The following is a 20,394-nucleotide window of genomic DNA, read 5'->3' on the forward strand; positions in this document are numbered from 1 at the left end:
CAAACTACTTACCAAGAATAAACGCATTATTCATTTATATGTAAGACTGCACACAGGCACAGAAGCCACTATATACTCATACAGGATCACAATATATTCCATCTGTAAATTGAATTAATGCATTTGAATACCTTATATTTTGAACTGGTCAGCAGCACCAAACAGCCACAATGGAACAGCCAAAGAGGGGGTTATTTTCACCCCATTGAGGGGAAAGCTCTGATCACAAATTATCAGTAACTCTACTAAATGCAACACAGAACTGAAAAGTCTGAACAATTAGAGAAGTACTGAGATTAAAGGCTGAAGAGTCCAAATGCCAACTACTGTAGCAGTGAGAGATCCCAAAGAGAGAATTCTGCTAGAGGGGAGGGGAAGTATCTTTCCCTGGAGAACAGAAGTTGAAATGGTTTCTACAAAATAGCTTATTAGGTAGATTCAACGTCAGGAAAAGTTACAACCTGCAACATTGCTTTGCAATGGAAGGAAAGGACTTACCAGTTCTGTTTGACCCCACTTCGAAGCATGTGCAAATATCCTATGGCCATCAGAAGTTTGGCAAAATTTAAACATATTAAACTGTCTGGATGAGAAAAAAAACACCAGTAACATGAAAAAAGTAAAACCGCAAAAGTATGGACAAACCAGCACCCCATAACTGCGACTGGCCAGTGAAGTGTGTGGAGAAGAAAAACTCTCCACCCTCCACCCCCCTTAGAAACAGGAATAGTTGTCCTGTGGACCAGTCATCAGGAAACCGTAGAGGAAACGAGCAGGTTTATCTCACTGAGCCCCTAAAGACTTTTCAGGAAGTAGTCCAGGAAGCAATGAAAGGCTTCCCAAGCCAGCCGTGGCTGCCAGGAGAGATCCAGCAGCCAAGTGAGGTCTAAGAAGGGAGGGGCAGGGGTCCAGGTGGTAGATCTGAAGCCTCCTTCCCTCCAGGGAGCAATAAAGAGGCTTTACCATGTGGGATGTACTCCATCCTCTCTCAACAGGCTGATTTGGCCAAGTGCAAAAACCTGCCACTGATTACCGACCAGAATCTTAGCCAACATACAAAGGAATTAAACTTGAGTAAAAAAAGAAAGTAACACATTTACAGTCTATTTCCATCTCTTTCTATGACACGAGACACTTCTCATTCCAACAACAAGCAAATGCTTTCAACAGAGTGCACAAAACATTAATATCTTCTGTTGTATGGATTTCAGAAGTCTTCTATTGCCTTAAGGGAAACGCAAAACCACTGTTCAGGTACTGTATGGCTTGCGAGCCATCCAAATCCTCTGCTCACCTCTCTAGCACCAGACAAAAATGCAACGTTCAGATGACTAAAGCCATCAGGTATGCTTCCAAGCGTTACCAACTGTTGCTCCAACTGCTGCTCTGGCAAAGCACTGAAACGGCATCTGACACATTTAGAGACATTTACCAGGCTCAGGAAATGAAACCAACCAATGTTGCTACTCTAAACGCAAAGCACTGAATTTCATACACCCATGTGGAATCAGGACACCAGTGAACAAAGCACGGAAGGAAAGTGGTCTCAGCAACATTTTGTAGACAAAAAGGGAAGAGCTGTGTTACAGGTTCTCCAGCTTGAAAAACACTAATTGCAAGAACACCTGTATTTTTAAAAACACTCAAGGCCATTTTCAAAACTTTTTTTTATTGATGTGTACACACACGTCATCGATTCCTTAATAAATTCAGAAATACTGAAATGCATAGGTACATATTAAAACCGTATCCTGGGCTGCATCACAAGACGCACGGCCAGCAGGTTAGCAGAGGAGATTCTCACCCTCTCTCCTGCTCTCATGAGACCCCACCTGGAGTACTGCATTCAGCCCTGGCGGGCCCAGCCTAAGAAGGACATGGATTTGCTGGAGCAAGTCCAGAGGACACCACGGATGGATGCAACACCTCTCTGAAGAGAGAGTTGGGGCTGTGCAGCCTGGAAAAGAGAAGGCTCTGGGAAGACCTTCCAGCACGTGAAGGGGCCGGCAAGAGAGCTGAAGAGGGGCTTCTTAAGGGGCATGCGTGACAGGACAAGGGGGATGGTGCTGAGCTGAAAGAGGGCAGGTTTAGGTTAGATATTAGGAGGAAATTCTTTTCTGAGGGCGGCGAGGCGCTGGCACAGGCTGCCCAGAGCAGCTGCGGGTGCCCCGTCCCTGGCAGTGCTCAGCGCCAGGCTGGATGGGGCTGGGAGCAGCCTGGGCCAGCAGGAGGTGGAATGAGATGGTTTTTGAGGACCTTTCCAGCCCAAACCGTTCTGTGATTCTATGAAAAGCAATTCACCTACTCTTCACAATTTGTACAAAGCGAAAATCCTTGGCACATACACAGCACCCTTTGACTAGCAAATTTGCTTTGGGGAAAATAGATGCTGTGCCCTCTCTCCAAGGCCATCTTACAGGGAGCTGTTGGACACCAAAGGGAGTCAAATCTGCAGATTAAGTTTACCTAACATAAGTGACTTTGAGAGTTGCGAAGACTTTTTGACTCATATCCTGTTGCAGTGTTCCAAGAGGCTTTCAAAATATATAGTGATTCTAGAATTCCAGAAACTGAAGAAAAGGGCGATATAGATGTTTGCACAACTCAGGACGAACTCCTTAGAGCTATGAGATACTCAAGGGAAAAACACTCTCCTTCCACTCCTCCCTTCAAGAGCTTGAAGTGAAATCACCATAGGAACAAAACCCATCCGAGTCAAGAGTGTGCTTGAAAGACAGTTGATTAGTCATAATAAAACAAAATGCCTATGCCAGATAACAGCCACATAAAAACACCCACCACACATGCACACACACCAAGCAAAACTTCTACAATAAATTTGTAAATAAAGTGACACAACTTTGTTGGTGGTTTTGGGTTTGGTTTTTTTTTTTTCAAATCACCCATTTTTTGTCTACCCTGGCAATAAAGCAGTATCACAATACACTACACTGCTGCTTGTTGCGTTGGCATTTGTGGAATTTAAAGACCAGTACATCAAAATTAGTATAGATCAGCAACACATAAGACTAAAAGACAAGTACTGAGATTATTTGATAGCTGAATACATGTGGCACAGGCTCTGCTTCTAATACAGCCACAATGCAAACTACAATTCTTGAGGGGAAAAAACTCCAGAAGCAAGACCACCACAGGATGCTGTGCCATGCCCACAACCCAGCCTCTGAATGCACGGTATTTTACATCACCCCACTGGGTTACCAAACTGCCCAAAGTACAAGCATTTCTGTGAACCTCTAAAACTGCAGCTGAATCCCTCCTCCTCCTTTCCCCTCACTGCATCCTTTTCCCAGAACAAGCTGCAAATCTACTGGACTCCCAGGAACAAGAAAAAAAAAAAAAAGAAAAAAAAAAGGTTTGTATTCATCTCATGCATTAGCTTTTCACAAGCTCTGTTACAAGCTGTCCATATAGCAACAAAAATTTACCCTTTAACCTTAACTCCTAGCAAAATAATAAAATTCTGGTAGCAGCACCTTTGATGCTTTGAAATCTATGCTGACTTTTAGACTCAGTGGAAAACATATCTATGCATTGCAAGTCAGTATTTTTCATTTCTTGTATTCAAACTCTACGAATTATTTCTGCAGTTGAAGATTTTGGTTTTAGCCAAGAGGGAAAAAGCTTTGCTATACCTCAAGAAGGAAAAACAGCAGGCAGAGTGCAGACAACCGGACACCAAAATAAATCCTTGACAAAGTCTACATTCGTTCAAGTAATTCATCAAGAGCAGAAAGAATTTGAGGAATACCTGCTTGATAGATCAAAATTCAAGTAAAACGATAACAGAAACATTTAACTGTTTACATTCACTATGTTTTCAGCCTTTTTTTTTTTTCTTTTTTTTTGCAACTGCTGTACTACATTAAGCAAACTAACTGACTTCAAGAAAACTGCCAATTCCTCACCCTGTTTTATCAGGCGGACCATGTTCTCCATTACATCCTGTAACACCTATACCTTCACCTGACTGTATAAGGCCTTTCATACTCAAAACATGCTCTGTGCTTAACTAAAACTGTGGGTGGTGAAACTTCCATCGTTACTTCTCCATGCAGCTTTCTCATGTTCTCAAGTTAGGAGCAGTCATCACTGCTCTAGAATGCACTGGGGAAAAATGTGTCTGGTGGTTATGTCAGAGGACAGCGAGTCTGCCATTGGACATCTATTTCAAGCGATGCCAAGGGCTGTGACCTTGAACGAGTCACTTCACCAGATATTAAGGTACTTCAACATGCAAGGAGGTGTTGTGATGCTAAAAGTTTTAGATTCTCCTTTCAAAAGCAAGGAGTTACTCTAAGAAAGGAGTGTTTTCGAGTATTGGATAAATCATACTGTAGATACTGGGGTTTTTTCCTTCACTCAAATTCAGACATTATCCAAAGAGAATGAAAATATGCAAAGCTTGTGCCTATAAAATACTACATTTTTTAAAGCTAGTTTTACAAACTGTTGTTCCTAATTGTTCCCCTACTTTTAGTCAACCATGATAACTGAAATCCCCTTGAAATGCATTTTGTCTCTTTTCTTCATCACTACTTTTTTTCTACTGCTTTTCAGTAAAGTTAAACTTTCCCCACCCCAAAAAGTCACACTTAGCAGTTTCACCTTTCAGATTGCAAAAGCATTCCAGATCAGTGCTGCTTAGCTGGGGCTGATCCCTCCATGTATGAGAATATAAACCAACATTTTTTAATTAAAATAGAAAACATTCTTACTCCTATCAAGCAATTCTACTGCCTTCTTTCTTTTCTTACTTTTTAAGTAAACAGGACTTTAGAGCTAAAACTAAATTGACAATGACCTTGTTATAATAACAGTACTTAAAATGCCTTACCGTCCAGTGCCAGTTCAAAGTTTAGATTCTGGCCAACTGACCATTGGAGAAGTAAATTAGTATTTCATTACAAAACCAAATTTAAATAAACTATTGTGGTTTTAACTCCACATCTTTATCAGGAACACAAGGCAAGGCAAACATACTTTTAACAGAAAAAAAAACATCCATAAGTTCAAAAGCAAACTGTAGGTTTCAATGATGGAAAAATATTATTCAGCATCCCAGTTAACCACAGAATGTCACTGCTGTTCAGCTCTCAGCACACCAGCAGAGAGGTACTTAATTCTTACTGGGATTTGTTTCAGCCCCTTTGCTCTATGTAGATCGGAGCTGTCAGATTATCAGAAACGAGTTTAAAGATCATTTATCAAATACACAATGTTGTTTGACACCACCACCACCACCCCCAGTCAATCCACAATTTCAATTTCTTTTTAACCACAGAAGTGCAGAAAACACTAGTCTTAAAAACAGGGCTGTGATTACAAGCCTCTGACAACACACAGAGGGAAAAGGCTGCTCTGTACTTTGGTGGACTCACATGTCATTCCAGACAAGGTTCCTTTATTTACAAAATTTGTGTGGCAGAACACAGCTTCAGTCTGGGATTATTTTCTATTTCCAGGTAGCAAAGCTGTCCCCGAACAAACTGCACTATTTCACAGCTATCTATAGCACATACCAGGCAGCAAGTAATTTTAATCCCAAATCCTCTTCCCCCTTCATTATCCCCAAACTGACACCAACAGCTTTCAGAAAAAGCATCTCTGACTGAGAAACTTTGATGAAACAGAGTCTTTGGATAAAAACAACACTAGATTATTTCCTGCACCTGAATGTTAACCATATAGGCTTTGTCATGGTCTTTACTTTTGCTCTTGCTATCACACAGAAAAGGGCAAGCCTCCGAAAGCAATGCCTTTTGTTTGCATCTGGAAAACTAAAATCACTAAGCCCCCAAACTCCAACAGCTTTACATAAATGTATCTCAGCCCATGATACCAATCCAGCCTTCTCAATGCATGTAAAAACAACTCCACCTGTTCACCTGAAACCAACAAAACACCCTGCCACCCTGATCAGCCCATTCATACCCTTTTCAGATTTCATTATTTATATAGCATCACAGGATGCTGTTCTCATGGAGTCATCTTACACAGTCTGCGACTTCCCCACAAGTTCCACATCTTCCTTTCTTGCCTTCATACCACCTCACTCTCAGCAAATCTCCCAAAAAGAAAATAAGGTGTGGACAGATTTATTTGCCAAGTTAAGTATCCGTAACTTGTTCCATGTCCCTAAACCCTGCTTAGAAAACATAACCTTCATAACTGAGAATTAAATATATGCAAGAAGATAGACCAATGCAAAAAGCAGCCTCTAATTTTAGGTATCAAGTTCATACTAGTCACATCTATTAACCTATAAAAAGTGTTTCAGCCACTTCACCTTAGGGTTTTTTTTTTTTTCAGTAAATACTGGTAAAGTTTTGTTAAAGCTTCCCCCTTAGTCAAAGCTTAATAAATAATAGCTTGGGGTTTGGTTTTTTTAATTTAGGAGTAAGAGCATTTACAGAGCTCAGAGATGCCCCAAGAACAAGACTGGCAGAATGAAGAAAATTATAGATTATTTCTTTTTCTTATTTTGAAGAGTTCTGTAACTACATTTTATTGACTAGCCAATGGGTGCTAGTCTTCGTGTACTTCAGCAATGGTCTATTTTCCTGTATCAATTACTAAGAAGTTCACAAGTGAGAACTGAGCTCTACATCACAAGTTCTCACACTCCCACTGAGTAGCTACTACAACTGAAGAACTGCAGAATTTCAGTATTACAGCACAAGCAGAGGAAAAGAGCAAGAAGGAGGGGAGAGAAGACGACCACACACAACTAGCTCCTCTGTCCACAGAGTGGCAGAAGCTACACTGCAATCAATGGCACCAGTCTTAACCTGTGTTACTGAAATTATAGCTGATTGGGAAGGAAGATTTCTTTAGAGAGGGAAAGAATCCTAAAAAATTAAATTCTTCTCTGTTTTTCCTTGAGGACTCAAAAAAACTCCAGGATTCTGAGAGATTTCTGACTAATATTTCTACTTTTATGCCTACTCTCATTCCAGCTGAACCTATACTATTTCATGACTAATACAGACCGATGGATAGAGATGCTCTAAAGCTGGCTACATTTCAGTAATAAGAGCACAAATTTGGATCACTTTCTCCATTTAAAACCATTTCCAGGTTACAACTACAACAAGTCTATTCCATGTTCCCATCACCCAGCCAACGTTAACTGAACACAGACTTAGAGGCTTCCCTGTACTCCAGACAAAAAGGTCACATAAAACAGCTTAAGATCTCCAAACACTCAGAGCCACAGACCAGGTTTCAGCCCTGCCTCTCAAATCCTTGTGTTTCAAACCAAATCATAATATAATCCCCTAGATACTTAAGAGTTTCCTAAGGTTGTGTTTGCTAAAAAACAGAGCGCTAAACAGAATTCCTAGGGATTTTGTCCCTGTACTTTGACTACCTCCAAATTAATAAAGACGTTCTGTCTTCACAAAGACTCCATCCAAAGATTTTTACTAAAAGAGGGACAAAATAACTAAAAAGAAAGACTGGCTTTTCAGTCCATGAGAAGTAATCTGTGGGAAATGCAGATTTTTTTTCTTTATTCTTTGAAAAAGACATCGAATACATTCTGTAGTATACCAGTCCTGTGGGACTGATTTGAATACAGAAGTCATCACCAAGATTATTGACCAATCTTTACAAAGCCCAAATCGTCCTCCTTTATAGACATCATGGGACAGAGAACCTTTAACCTGGACAGTACAACCAGCACATCGAAAAGAACAGAAACCTCAACTCATCTTTTTTCTGGAAATTTGCACCCTCTGGGATAAACACCTGTTTAAGCTCCTACTCTTTTACTAACAACAGTCTTCCTACCACAACATGCAAAAGCCCTGTTTCACACAGGTTTAAGTATTACCATGACATTCTTGTCTCTTACTGCCTCCAGGAAATCTGAGCAATTTGTAGAAAGCATTCCTATGTTTCCCTCCTCCTCTACTACAGCAAGCTGCTAGAGCACTCGAACACTGGTGCATTTCAAAAAAAAAAAAAAAAAAAAAAAAAGGCTCCCAAGGATATAAAAATCCTTTCTCTAAATGCAGTTAATGGCAACGACAGAAGCCGCTGCCACCCCAACTGCAAAGACGAAGGAGGAGCTGCAGGAGCACTCCCAACCCACTGCAGAAGCCTGAGCCAGCCCCACTCTTGCCATCACTTAGGAGGTTTAGGGAAACCTGACTGATTTTGCCCGGAGGAAGTTAGCACTCAGATTATTCCACCAGCTCTGGAGAGGAGGTGGAGCAACTGCTGACACAGGAGCAATAGAAAACAGCTGGGAATCAGCAAAGTCACAACAAGCACAGGATGTAGATGGACAACAGCTAAATTCATTTACTAAAATGACTTAAGCTCTTTTGTAAGCTTTAGCACTGGCCTCAGCTACGCCAGATGATACCCTGGTTACTCAATCTCAAGCATTCCAGGCGAGGGAGAATGAAAACATCGAACACCCTCCCCTTCTGCAGCTCATCTCACCCAACACCCGAAAATCCCCTTACAGACTCTACACAGGTTTAGGGTTTCTCCAAGGGAAGAAGAAGAAAAAAAAAAAAAAAAAAGAGAGGGAGGGGAAAAAAAAAAAAAAAGAAAAAAACAAGGAGGAAAAAAGAGTTGCAATTCCCTCTGTACTGCTTCTTAAGAAGGACTTATTTAAAAGCCTTAAAAGAACCCATAAACTATTACATCAGGGAGAGGTAACCCAGTATCTTGCTCAGAAAAGTCAGAAGCAGCCAGTTCAGGCAGTCAGAATTTCCACTGACAGTTAACCCTCACCGAGACAGCATTTGGAGGGAAAGGTATCTGTGCCAGACAGCAGGAGTTGCAAAGAGGTAATCCAAGCGGGGCATACAACCTGTCTTAGTGAGAACTCTGTGCAGAAGAGGAGACAACTTTAATTTCCTCCAGCTCAGCTGCAATCTGTCATCCTTTTTACCAATATACCTACTTGACCCCCACAATATAATTGCTATTTTTAAATGTTACAGGAAGCCTTAAAGTGACAGATCCATTTGATATATCGAACTCACCTGTTTATAAACAAGCCTTCTTACTGATCATGAGGAAAAACGTGACAATAATAATCAGACCTCAGTATGACTTAGCAGCAGTCCAATATAATGGTACCTGTTCTGCACTCAACGGTTCAAACTTTGAGATTCCCTCTCTACAGCAGACTTGTGCTTTGGAAGCATTAGCAAGAAGATTACTCCTAGATGGTATTTCAGTATCGGCAACATTTTTACTACACTTATCTCCTACTTCTGCCTGACACGTCTTTACTAAATTTAACCCACTAATCCTAACACACCTGAGAGAGACAGCAGCAGCTAACACTATCACTCCTTGCTTAAACAGGAAAGCAAACCACAAAGTAAGATTACTCAGATTAAGCGATTGACTTGAGGTCACAGGAAGTATATTGTCTATCCCAAATTTGAGCTTTGGCTGCACTAACCTCCAGCCCTGAGCTTGAACCAACAGACCACTCCGGCTTTTTGCGTGCAAGCTGCTCTAGCAACCCAACACCTCCTTTCCCGCTCCCCCTCTCAGCACCACCAATACTCATGCATACCTGCCTCCGCGCTTCAGCACAGCAGATTTAGGGGCTGTGGCTGCCTCTGTTACTATTACTCGGGCCAACGCATGCTCTGAGAAAGAGCCACACAGCTGCACGGTCCCCCTCAACACAGAGCACAGAGCTACGCTTAGCTCTAAAACTACGCAGCCCCACACTAATTGGCTTTCCACAGCCAGCGAGACACCCCCTCCTCCTCAAAGCAAATTTTTTTCACCATGCACTGGCCCCTAAGGCAGCAACCCCTCCCTGCCAGCCCCCCTGTCCCACCGGCAGCCACACAGTAGTCAAAGGAGAGAAACGAGGAAACATCAGCGAGACCACTTAACGTGGTCTGAAGGAACTCACTGAAGTTTCCACCAAGCAAGCCGACTTCATGGGGTTTTTTAAATCATTAGGAAAAAGAGGTATTGGCAGCATCTCATAGCACACCAGCTTGCAGCAGGAATCCAAAAGGGCAAAGCAAAACCATTCATTTCTAGTATGCAAGGAGGATGAAAGAGCTCATAGTCTGGAGCAGCACTTGGCATAGTATGATTCGATATATAACCAGCTTTTCCAGTCACCTTGGAAAAGACAAGAGACCTCCACATCTACCACAGTATTTCAAGATACTGACCAGTGCAACTAAACGGCATCTGGGCACTATGGGCTGACCAGGCAAGTCCCTGGTTAAGATTAGAAATAAAGTATAAGCAACAATTAAAGTAACATCAGACGTGATCAACGACTACTAGCTTGGAATTACTCAGCCATGTAAACTGACAGTCTTTAGGGTGACAGAGAATAATTAAAATACAAAGGATTCACTAGATCAATCACCATGCACATGACAAAACCATGTTGTGTGCATATTATATGGTTTTTGTTTTGTTTTTCAAAAATACAAAACAAAGATGTCTGCATATATCACACAAACCTCTCCTACACGGAGTATGGTACATTCAAGAACATGAATGTAACAGTCTGGTGAGCTCCACAAGGTATGTCAAAATTCCTCATACTTAGAAGGTTGCATTGGGCCTACAAAAAGAAAACGCTGTACATTAAAACAAGATGTCAACTTTTGCTGCTCGCCTGATAATGTTGTTCTTCCCTCTAAGGCTGTCAGGGGAGTACCTCAGCTACAGATGCAATGGGAGACATACACCCTGAAGCCCCTGTTCGAAGGGAGTACTGTAATAATACAAACACACAGGTCAATGAAGCACTCTGATATGCTGGAAGGGTTCTGCTGGACAAGATTCATCATGCAACCAGATATTTAAAAGTCTCTTATTTCTGCTTGAACTCACAGATACAAAGACTTTAAAAACTTTACTTGGGAGACAAGACCATGTATGTTGTATTCCTAAACAAAAAGGCTACATATTTTATTCACTAGCCACTCTTTTTCTCTCATTTCTTTTTCATTCCCTTCCTGCCAAAGCATCAAAATCACAGGAAAAATAATTCCCCAATACCAAGTTTCATCAAGTAGTCATCTGCACACCACCACCATACCAGATGCTTTTGAGATACTATGCTCTTTACAAGTGATAATCCAAATTATTGAGATGGGTCAAAGTAATAAAGAAATAACAGCTCTGAAAGTCACCAGAGAGATAAGTGTTTTCTCATCTTATTACTTGTTCCCCTCTTACTTTTCACAGAACAAAACAAATATGGCATGAGAAAGAATTTTTTTAAATCACTGATTTTAATATTGTCTCATTTGTAGTTGCTATGGATACAGGATTTTGTTCTACTCAGATGCAACAGTCTGACTTTTTAGTCTTACTTGACTCATGCATCCTAAAAATGTGGAGATGCTGGAAACCATCATCATTAAGCATACGGGAAGGTGGGACCATACAGGATTCAGCACTAACTCTGAAAATTCATTGTTCATCTTCAACAAATTACTGTGGTGCAGATACTTTTGGTGTAGAATTTTAAACATGAGGAAGGAGTACACTTTAATATTAAAAATTTAAGGACCTAACACTTTTCCACATACTTTTAATTCAAATCTGCCAGAAGAAGCAAAGAATGAAAAAATCCCCATACAAACAGCTTTTCTCTTGCCTGATGCATCTTGGTCCAACAGCTTCCTGCTGATTTCTGTAGTTAAATGTTTGACCCTTGCCAGGAATGGGACCCAAAGTGAAAAGAGTCATAGTTTGCCAAGTGAAGCAGAATCCACAAACAAGCATCTCACACTGGCTACACATTGTTTCCTTTGAGAGATTTAAGACAGCGAAGGGACGGAAGCCATACTGCGTTAAGTCTGTGTATTCTTATGAAACTTATTATTTACAAAATAGAAATTAATAAACAAAAATATATTAGCAATGAGAGGAAGGCACCCAAGCTTACTCTCCAAAGCCCAGTATGTTTTTCATCTCATCTCCCCCCACTCCCACAAACGCACATTTGCTCCCCAGCAGCCACTGCCAAACACTGTCTAACCAGAAAAAATTGCCACAGAAAAAATTCAGTTTCTCAAGATGAAGCCTTTTCTCTGTCTATACACTGTCGAGTTGTACAAGTCCACTGGAAAATAATGTGCATTATTTATTATACGTAACACTAGGAAATCTGTAACACTTACAAAGACCATTATGATGCCATTAAAAAGATTTCATGTTCAGCTTTCTAGGCATCTTGGGCACACAGCCATCGCTACAATAATTATTATATTTATCACTATGTAAACTAACTGTAATGCTTCATTAAGATAGAGAAAAATGATATCACTGAGGTCCCTGCAAGAGCCAGTAACATTCTCCTCTGTTTATGTAGTTTCCTATCTGCAGCTACTTACTGCATCTACTGGACTGCTCAAGAAGATTTTATTCTGCTAAGCAACACACGCTGAAGAGGGTTCTGAGCTACCATGTATGGCCTGTGAAGGCATTTATGGAGTAACTGTGCATACTGGGCTCTCCTGAACACCCTGGTATGTAGTTTTAAGCTTGGGTGGTATACTGCTCATATGAAAGATGCTGACCTATAGCCATGTATCTTTTAATACCAAAAATCCTTGACAGAAGCCTTTTAAGATGATCCGAGAAGTGAGGGAAGCCTCAGTGTTACATACACGTGCTGTACATCCATGCTGAACTGGGAAGAGAAGGCAACAGTTCTGGGCCTCAATGGGTTAAAAAGATCAGACCTATGGGCATGGAAAACCTCAGCTTCCTGCTATCTGTTTGACCTAACAGCCTGGCAGGCACAGGCAGCTATTGTCTACTGAACTGTCCTGACACATGCATCCAGTTTGAATCAGAAGGATCCCTTCTAATGTGGAAAACTACTGACGCGGACTTCAACGTAAGCTATAAGCTTTTCAAACACGTTTGACACTGATGTGATACTAACTTAAAACTCTTAAGATCCACAGGGACAAAGAGTTGCTGGCAAAGCCTCACTCTCCCTTTTGAGTTTGCGCAACCGGAGCCTTCAAACACAGTGACATTTTCCAACAACGACAAAAAAAAAAACAAACACACAAACAAAAAACCACCACCAACACTGGTGTGTTCTCTGTTTTCCCTCTCCCTCCCCAGAAGACTCTGGTATAAGTCAGAGAGCAGACTGAGCCCTTTGCTGGTGGGTTTACAAAACCACTTAACACCAGGGTTTTTCGTTCCTCACAAAGTGATAGGGACAGTCACCAAACCCAGCCACAGGACACCAAGGCCTCGGTGCCTGACCTTACAAGCTGGACATTCTCCATACAGGTTCCACCTAGCCTATCAATAAAAAAATAGTAATAAAAAAACAAAACCAATACCCCACACCAAAACCAACACTTAAACTTCTAACCCAAAACTTATAAATGTGCCACCTTTGGAATTTTATGTGATTAAAGGGGTGGTGGTGAACAAAGCTAAACGTGGTGGTGAACAAAGCTAAACAAGGCAACTGAATCACACCATCATCAGTTAACTGTGTCCTCCGCACCAACAGAATTTATATCAGCCCAACCACCACAGGTACCGGATCTGCTTGAATTTATATTACTAGTAATGACAGAGATGTTTACCGCCCCCATATTCAACCACCAGAAAGGCATGTAGTCTAAAAGACCCAAATCCTTTTTTTTTTTTTTTCCCAAGCATTCTTATCTAAAAACTGTTATCCTCCTTCTAAAGCAGGATTTAAACAGACAGAAAGTCAGCAAGAACTGCAGTAATTTCCATTTATGACCAGCAAAATTTGCTCTCAAAATCAAGTCAGTGTGGCAAGGTAAGAGAGAGTGGCCACCCAGATCCAGATCGACTGGTCACTAAAGCCCTGTCACTACAGATAAGGGTCATTTAGGAAGCACAAGCACAGAAGAGGAATGGGGATTTGCAGCATGAGGAATTCCTGAGGAGTGACAGTTTTAACCTTCTAAAGACAGGAAAAACAGGAGAGTTGATAAGTGTTGCAGTTCCTCCCTGCCCGCACAGAGCAAACACTTCTAAGAGGCCACGGTGATAAAGCTTTTCCAAGCAGACCAGATTATCAGAGAAGGATGGGGAGAGGCTTCCTGCCTCAAGTCAGCCCCCCTCGTTACTGTCAGAGGGGACAAAGGATCAACTTCAGCATATTTTGTTACAGGCAGCACTATGTAGCAGAACACCGAGCATCTAGCCCAGCCGATAAAACCCCCAGACCTACTTCATTTCATTCTGCATGAAAAGGACGGAGGGGTGTTTCTTCTCCAGGGGGGAGACGTGGGAAGACAATGTAAATTTCAAGCGCTTGATATGCAACAAAGAGATGAAGTACAACCTCACAAACTGACTTCACAGCCTGCTCGCCTCCCTGCACAGAAAGCAGAAGCAGCTGCTACACAGAAAGCAAGCACCCTGACTCCTGCATTTGGGCCTCTCACGCATTTCCTTACTCAAACCCCAAACAGTATTTTACAGTCAAATACTGTTATTTACTGAGGAATGCAAGAACTAAAGAATATGACCAAGATTCCATAAACGTTCTTGCTTTCAAGGGCAGGATTCCGAGCAGCAGCAACATCATGGGTATTTCTACAGCCTCTCCACCAAGAGAGGCACCCCAGCATCTGCATGCTAACTGAAATGTGGCTACCACCGGAGAACATGCCACATGCTACACAACAGGAGTGGATTTCTGTACAAGAGAGAGCATCATCAGGAAAAAAAAAAACGAAAAAAAAAAAGAAAAAAAAAAACAAACCACTGCAATGTCAGCTACAGGCACGGGAGTCAAGCAAAGTTCAGTTCTTATACATGAGGAAAAAAAATACACACCCTCAGCTCACAGATAAAACGGTTATGTTTCAGACAGAGCAGCACACAGAACAAGCTCATCATCTATTCCAAGACATAAAATTCCATGTCTCTGCTCTAAATCCTGCTGCCCAGGTAAACCACAACACACTATTTCCTAAGCTAAGTACATAATGCCAATACCATCGGATTTTTTTTTATCCCTTATCAGTAAAAAATACAAGACAAATACTGGAAGCTTTAGAAACCTTTTCTTATTGCAATATGAGTCTCTTTTAACCTGACACCACAGGGATGGGGACATGAGAATACACACATACATGCTACACAGCTCTCCAACCACACTGCTTTCTGCAAGGTAAAAAAAAAAAATTAAATGTCACAGTGACCTGGAGTTACTGCATATCTGCTCCTAACCACATAAACATTTTTTAAAAATGGTGATTATCAGTGCTAAACTGTCACTGTGTCCAGCAGGGCTCTTGCTAGCTATACTCTTAGTTCACTGAACTTGATGGAGACTCCCTCCTCCCCACCACACAGATCTCAGTGATGCTGCAGAGAGCAGGGACATCTCTGACTTTGCATTCAATGAAAGCAGCAGGATCTGAGATGGAAAGGAAGCCCAGAACAATCAATAATTCATGGATTAATGTGAAAAACTACTCTTCTATCTGTAAATGCATGAGTGGGAAAGCAATTTGATTCAATTCTTCATAAAAATACATCAGTAGACTAATTTAATTGGTGTAGAGTCTATCCCTATAAATCTAGGCTGGGGAAGGAAAGGCAGCACAAGCAGCAAGGCTGATTTCCTGGCTGGCACGGTGGCAGGCAGCACCGAGCACTGCAGTACGGCAGACGATGCAGGGAGCCCCATCTACTCAGAGGAGCAATGTTCAATGTCCCCTGTGCCTGGAAGAGGGAGTAAGGATGCAAAAAGATCAGCTCACAGCCTTGGGCAGTAGTCATCTACCCTGGCAACATTTAAAGCAGCTTCTCAGACCTGGGTAACTCCGGGAGTGATTACAAGGTTCATGCACAACAAGGCAAGGCAACGATCAGCAGTTGCAGCCAGTCAAGTGGAAGAAACTCCACTGCACAGAACAGTGACACGTTTCTCAATACAAAAAAAAAAAAAAAAATACTCAAAGTTCACAGATTGTAGCTTTATTCATCTCATAAGTCAGAATAAGAATTTATCAGGGTGCTATGCCTTTCATCTGCAGTGCCAATTACACTCCATTCCCAACATAAAATTTCTCCTAATGTAAAATGACTGCCCAAACCAAGAAAGTCTGCTACTGGTCCCATTTTATTGACGGGGCAAGTCGATGCTGATCTCGGAGATGCATGACAAAGAACAAAATGGAACTCTTAACTGGAGTTTTTGTTTATTGCCTTTTCTCTTTTTAATATGAAATCAACGCAAAAAAACCTGGAAAATGCAGTGTCTTTATGACAATCAGAGTGTCCTATAAATGGTAGCCTGTTACCCTAATCCAGTCCACAAACCTAGACACAATACACTGAGCAAAAGCTATCACACTACCCCCATATCCCTAACAATTAAAGCCAAAATTGGAATTTATTTCTGGGACAAACTGAGATCACATTCCCCAAACAAATGGGACACAACAGCTTCTAGCACTTGGATTTTTCTAGTCACCATAATCACTTCTCAGCATCAACAATGAGTATGAGAAAAAACCCATATGAACTGAACTAGGACACAAACTCACTCCAGCAAGGGCACAGATTCGCACAGCATTTGCCTCCCAGAACTCAAGATGGCCCCGTTACAGAACACTCACTGTTCAAAACCTTTGCAGAAAAGGTAACAGATTTTACAAACTTCATAAACTTTAGCCTCGCTGTTTTTCTTTGCTTAGGTAGTGTGACTCACTAGCTTGCCAGATCTGGCACAGCACTAGGAGAATCAGCAAGGTGCAGTCTGCCCAAATCACCCCCTAGCCCTCAAACGACAAAGTACCCTACGAACCAGCTCTGTCAGCAGCATGATGGCCTTTGGGAAACAAAGCAGGAGGCACACTCTTCATTTCAACTTAAAATCACAGCTACTTGCAGCGTTTGCCTGTCCCAGCTGCAAAGCTATCCTCAAACTGTTGCGCCCACCCTGTGCCGGAGATGCCCAGAGGCACTCCAAGACTTCAGACTAGTATCATCTGTGTTTTGGCACTGCAATGAAGCAGAGTTTGGCCAGGGAAACACTGGAAAACACTCATCCTGATGGCTGCAGAGGGAGAGCTGCAGAAAGGCACAACAAAGGCTTGAGAAGCACAGTCTGAGGTAACCCCAAGCAAACAGATTTTCACTTCAAGTGAGGACCCTGCTGGTTTTCAGCTCTGACTCGGGTCAGGCCAGCAGTAAATGTGAATGCAGAGCCATACTAGGCGTAATCCCCAAAGGAATACCAAAATATGAGTAGGAACCAGAGTTGACTCTGCAAAGACTGTTCCTAGTAAAGACTACAGAGAAAAACCAGGGCAGCTGCCATCAAAGAGTTTAGATAGAAGAGGATGGCCTTGAGAAACTATTTCTACAGCTTTCACTCAGAAGCCATGGCCCAAAGTCAACGGTTTCTTCTGAACTGCTAGCATTGCCTCTTTTTATCCATCCCACTGAAACTTGCATTCTATTACTCCACCAAAACCCATTTGATGCTTGCTACTACTGTCCCTCTCTATTTCATACCCAAACTGACACCTTACATGTTAGGTTCTTAGGAAACCCACCACATCAATGTCACCACACAAAATTTCTCACTTGGATACTATAAACAATATTGCCCGATTTGGTCAGGTAAACAATTTATGGCAGACACCTGATCAAAGAGTCGAAGACTAAGAACCACTCACCTAATCTCTTTTTCCTAAGTATTCAAGGAAAGACCCTCTTGAACTTGGAAGGCAATGTGGTCTAACATGTGTATTTAAAAAAAAAACCAAACCAAAACAACAAACCAGCGTATTTCTGAAATCAGCATCTTGAAATTACACAGATGACCCTAATAACCAGCTCCTACATTACAACAACAGTCCAAAGTTTTGAAACAGGTTGCAAGCCCAACCACGAAACCCAAGAGCACAGGTTGAAAAGGAGCCTCCAACAGTGACACATAAGAGTGTGCTCCTGTTAAGAAACATGGGCAAGCATCAAAGTGCAGGTACAGGACAAACTTAAGGAAGAAAGCAAACAATCTGAACTGTTTTCAAATGAAATGCTAAATCGAGGATAATTCCCCCACACTAGGAACAGAATGATTAAGAAGGAATTCTCTCCCTGTTACTGGTAACCAAAGTGCTACATACATCAACTGTAAAGAAAACAACAAAACCTGCTAAGTTTAAAAAAAAAAAAAAAAATTATTGTGCACCCTTATTATAAACCCATGCAGGTCAATCTCCAGCAGAAACTAGCCCCCGAGGAACCAACCATACTAATTAGAAAGACACAAACAAAACTACACTAGAGAAGGACTTTATTTACTCTGATACTGTCATAATAAATTTCTTCTCCAGGGTGCACTGATCTTCAAACAAACATTGTTCTCTCCACCTCCTCCACTGCTGCTACTCTGAAGTTTTTTGTCAAACATGTTAGTCTCTAATACGCAACCCACATTTTCTTTTGGTAGCACACATCCACAAGTAGTTTCAATTTTTATCCATGAGAGCTTTCAGGAACTTAGATTTATTTATTCTCACCTGAGAAATGGAAGGGAGTGTGAAATCGGGATACCTCTGAAAACCATACACATCTACCAAGCCAGCAGCTAGTCAGCACTTCTTACAAGCAACTACTTAAAAGTTATGCTGATGACAAAGGCAAGACGACAGATAATTTTGACTACAGCAAAACAGGATAAATATGTTTCTTAACAGGAGAAAAAAAAAAAATCAGACATAGAAAAACATGATCGTTACGTTAAAAAAACTGAAGCCCTGAAGAATCAGATAATATTCAGGTATTGGGACAAAGAAACTCTCTTTATAAAGTCCCCTCACTTGGAGTATTCCACTAGTAGCAGTGCAGATAAACCTTCTGTAAAACCAACTTTCTCATTGTTTCATCCTAAAAACTGTAAAATCCAGGCTCAGGCTCATATCATACAAAACAGAGTTCCAAGCTAAGTGCTGCCAAGAAAGCTCATCACCCCTAGATAGTATCTCTTTAAGTCCTGTCCGCTTGGAGCCCCTGATTACTGTGTCATTCCAGACCACAGACTGAAACTGCCTCCAAAATAACCAGGGCCAGTTCCACAAGAGCTTTGCAGATTACAAACCAGACCTAAAAAACATGTCTGATAACATACAGGAAGCATATGTAGTATCTGCCATATTAGGAACCGAGGCATCCCATTGCTAGACCCTAACTGAACTAAAAGGAGATTTTGCCATGCTACAAGAGTTTTGTGAAACACAAAAGGGAAATTGTTTCACTCCGCTTTCCACTTCTAACATTTTAAATCACATCGCTTAAAAAAAAAAAAAACACACACACACAAAAAACAAAGAACACCCCCTCACATATACCAACTTCCCCCCTACCCCAAACCCAACCCTACATCCTAAATGGACTCACTGTTTCTAAAGTGCTGATGGCTGAGCTGGGAGGTGACATTCAGCTCTCCCTCCCAACTGACCCAAGGCAGACCCAGTTGTCTCAACCAGATGGATTTTCAAGACCACGAAAGCAAAACCCTACAAGCCCACGGTGTACACCTTCACCCTCCTCCCCACACCCTGAAACAGGATAACGATTTAAGCTGTACCACAGAGAAGCCTGAAATTAATATCCACATTCATAACAGCCCTCTTGCAGAATTTACATGTGAAAGGCAAGATGTGGCTCACTCCTTACCAACTACGTATTTGTTTCTTTTTTCCCTCAAGTGTATGGGAAGCAGAGCTCTTCTTTATGCTAGAACTGAAAATGAGGCATTTTTTCCTTCAGAAAAAAATCCAATTTTTACCTGCTAAAAGCAAGTCCAACAGACCCGGACTGTTTCTGTAATACTGCTGGGGCTAGAAGATGGCTCAGCACATTTTTTTCTAGGGAGCGAAAGACATGTGAAAAAGGCCACCTAGGGTGGGTGACAGGAGACAACAGACAGGCAACTCATGGACCGGCACATCCGATCAAGTGGATGACACGCACTTACACCAAAGGTCTCCACTGAGTGACACACAGTTCACTGGCAGCCCTTCGACATCTCTAAAAGGTATGGTATTCTGTCCCCGCTTGACAGGCCTTGAAAACCATCCTACCTCTTCAGCAGAGACCCACTAAGTACCGGAGAAGAATGCAACACGTACAACTACTTCGTGAGCCTCCGGATTTTAGCATTTCTCCCTCCCGTCGCGCACCAGATGCTCCCAAAGCCGTTCCACGAAAATACCTCCATATTAAAGAAAAGACTTTTGTTTTCACAATTATTATTGCTGAAAAATAGGCCTTACTGCTTAAATACGACAATATAAAACATGCTACTTCGTTAACAGAATACTTAGCCCTCAAAGAAGCCCCAAACATCCACAAAGCGTATTCCTCTGCTGC

At 41.7% G+C, this 20,394-nt stretch overlaps 1 protein-coding gene across 3 annotated transcripts in view; it reads right to left on the reverse strand.

Annotated features, from left to right (window-relative positions):
- IGF1R (insulin like growth factor 1 receptor) overlaps positions 1 to 20,394 on the reverse strand; it is a 188,642-nt gene that overhangs the window by 112,665 nt on the left and 55,583 nt on the right. Inside the window, exon 1 of one of the 3 annotated variants that reach the window (XM_080397200.1) lies at positions 499 to 13,457. The exons of the other annotated variants lie outside the window; for them this stretch is intronic. The gene's annotated coding sequence lies outside the window, so the exon portion shown is untranslated. Of the gene's footprint in view, positions 1 to 498; positions 13,458 to 20,394 lie in introns of those variants that run through there. 3 annotated transcript variants of the gene reach the window in all.

Source organism: Falco punctatus (assembly GCF_963210335.1).
Source record: "Falco punctatus genome assembly, chromosome: 7".
NCBI lineage: Eukaryota > Metazoa > Chordata > Aves > Falconiformes > Falconidae > Falco > Falco punctatus.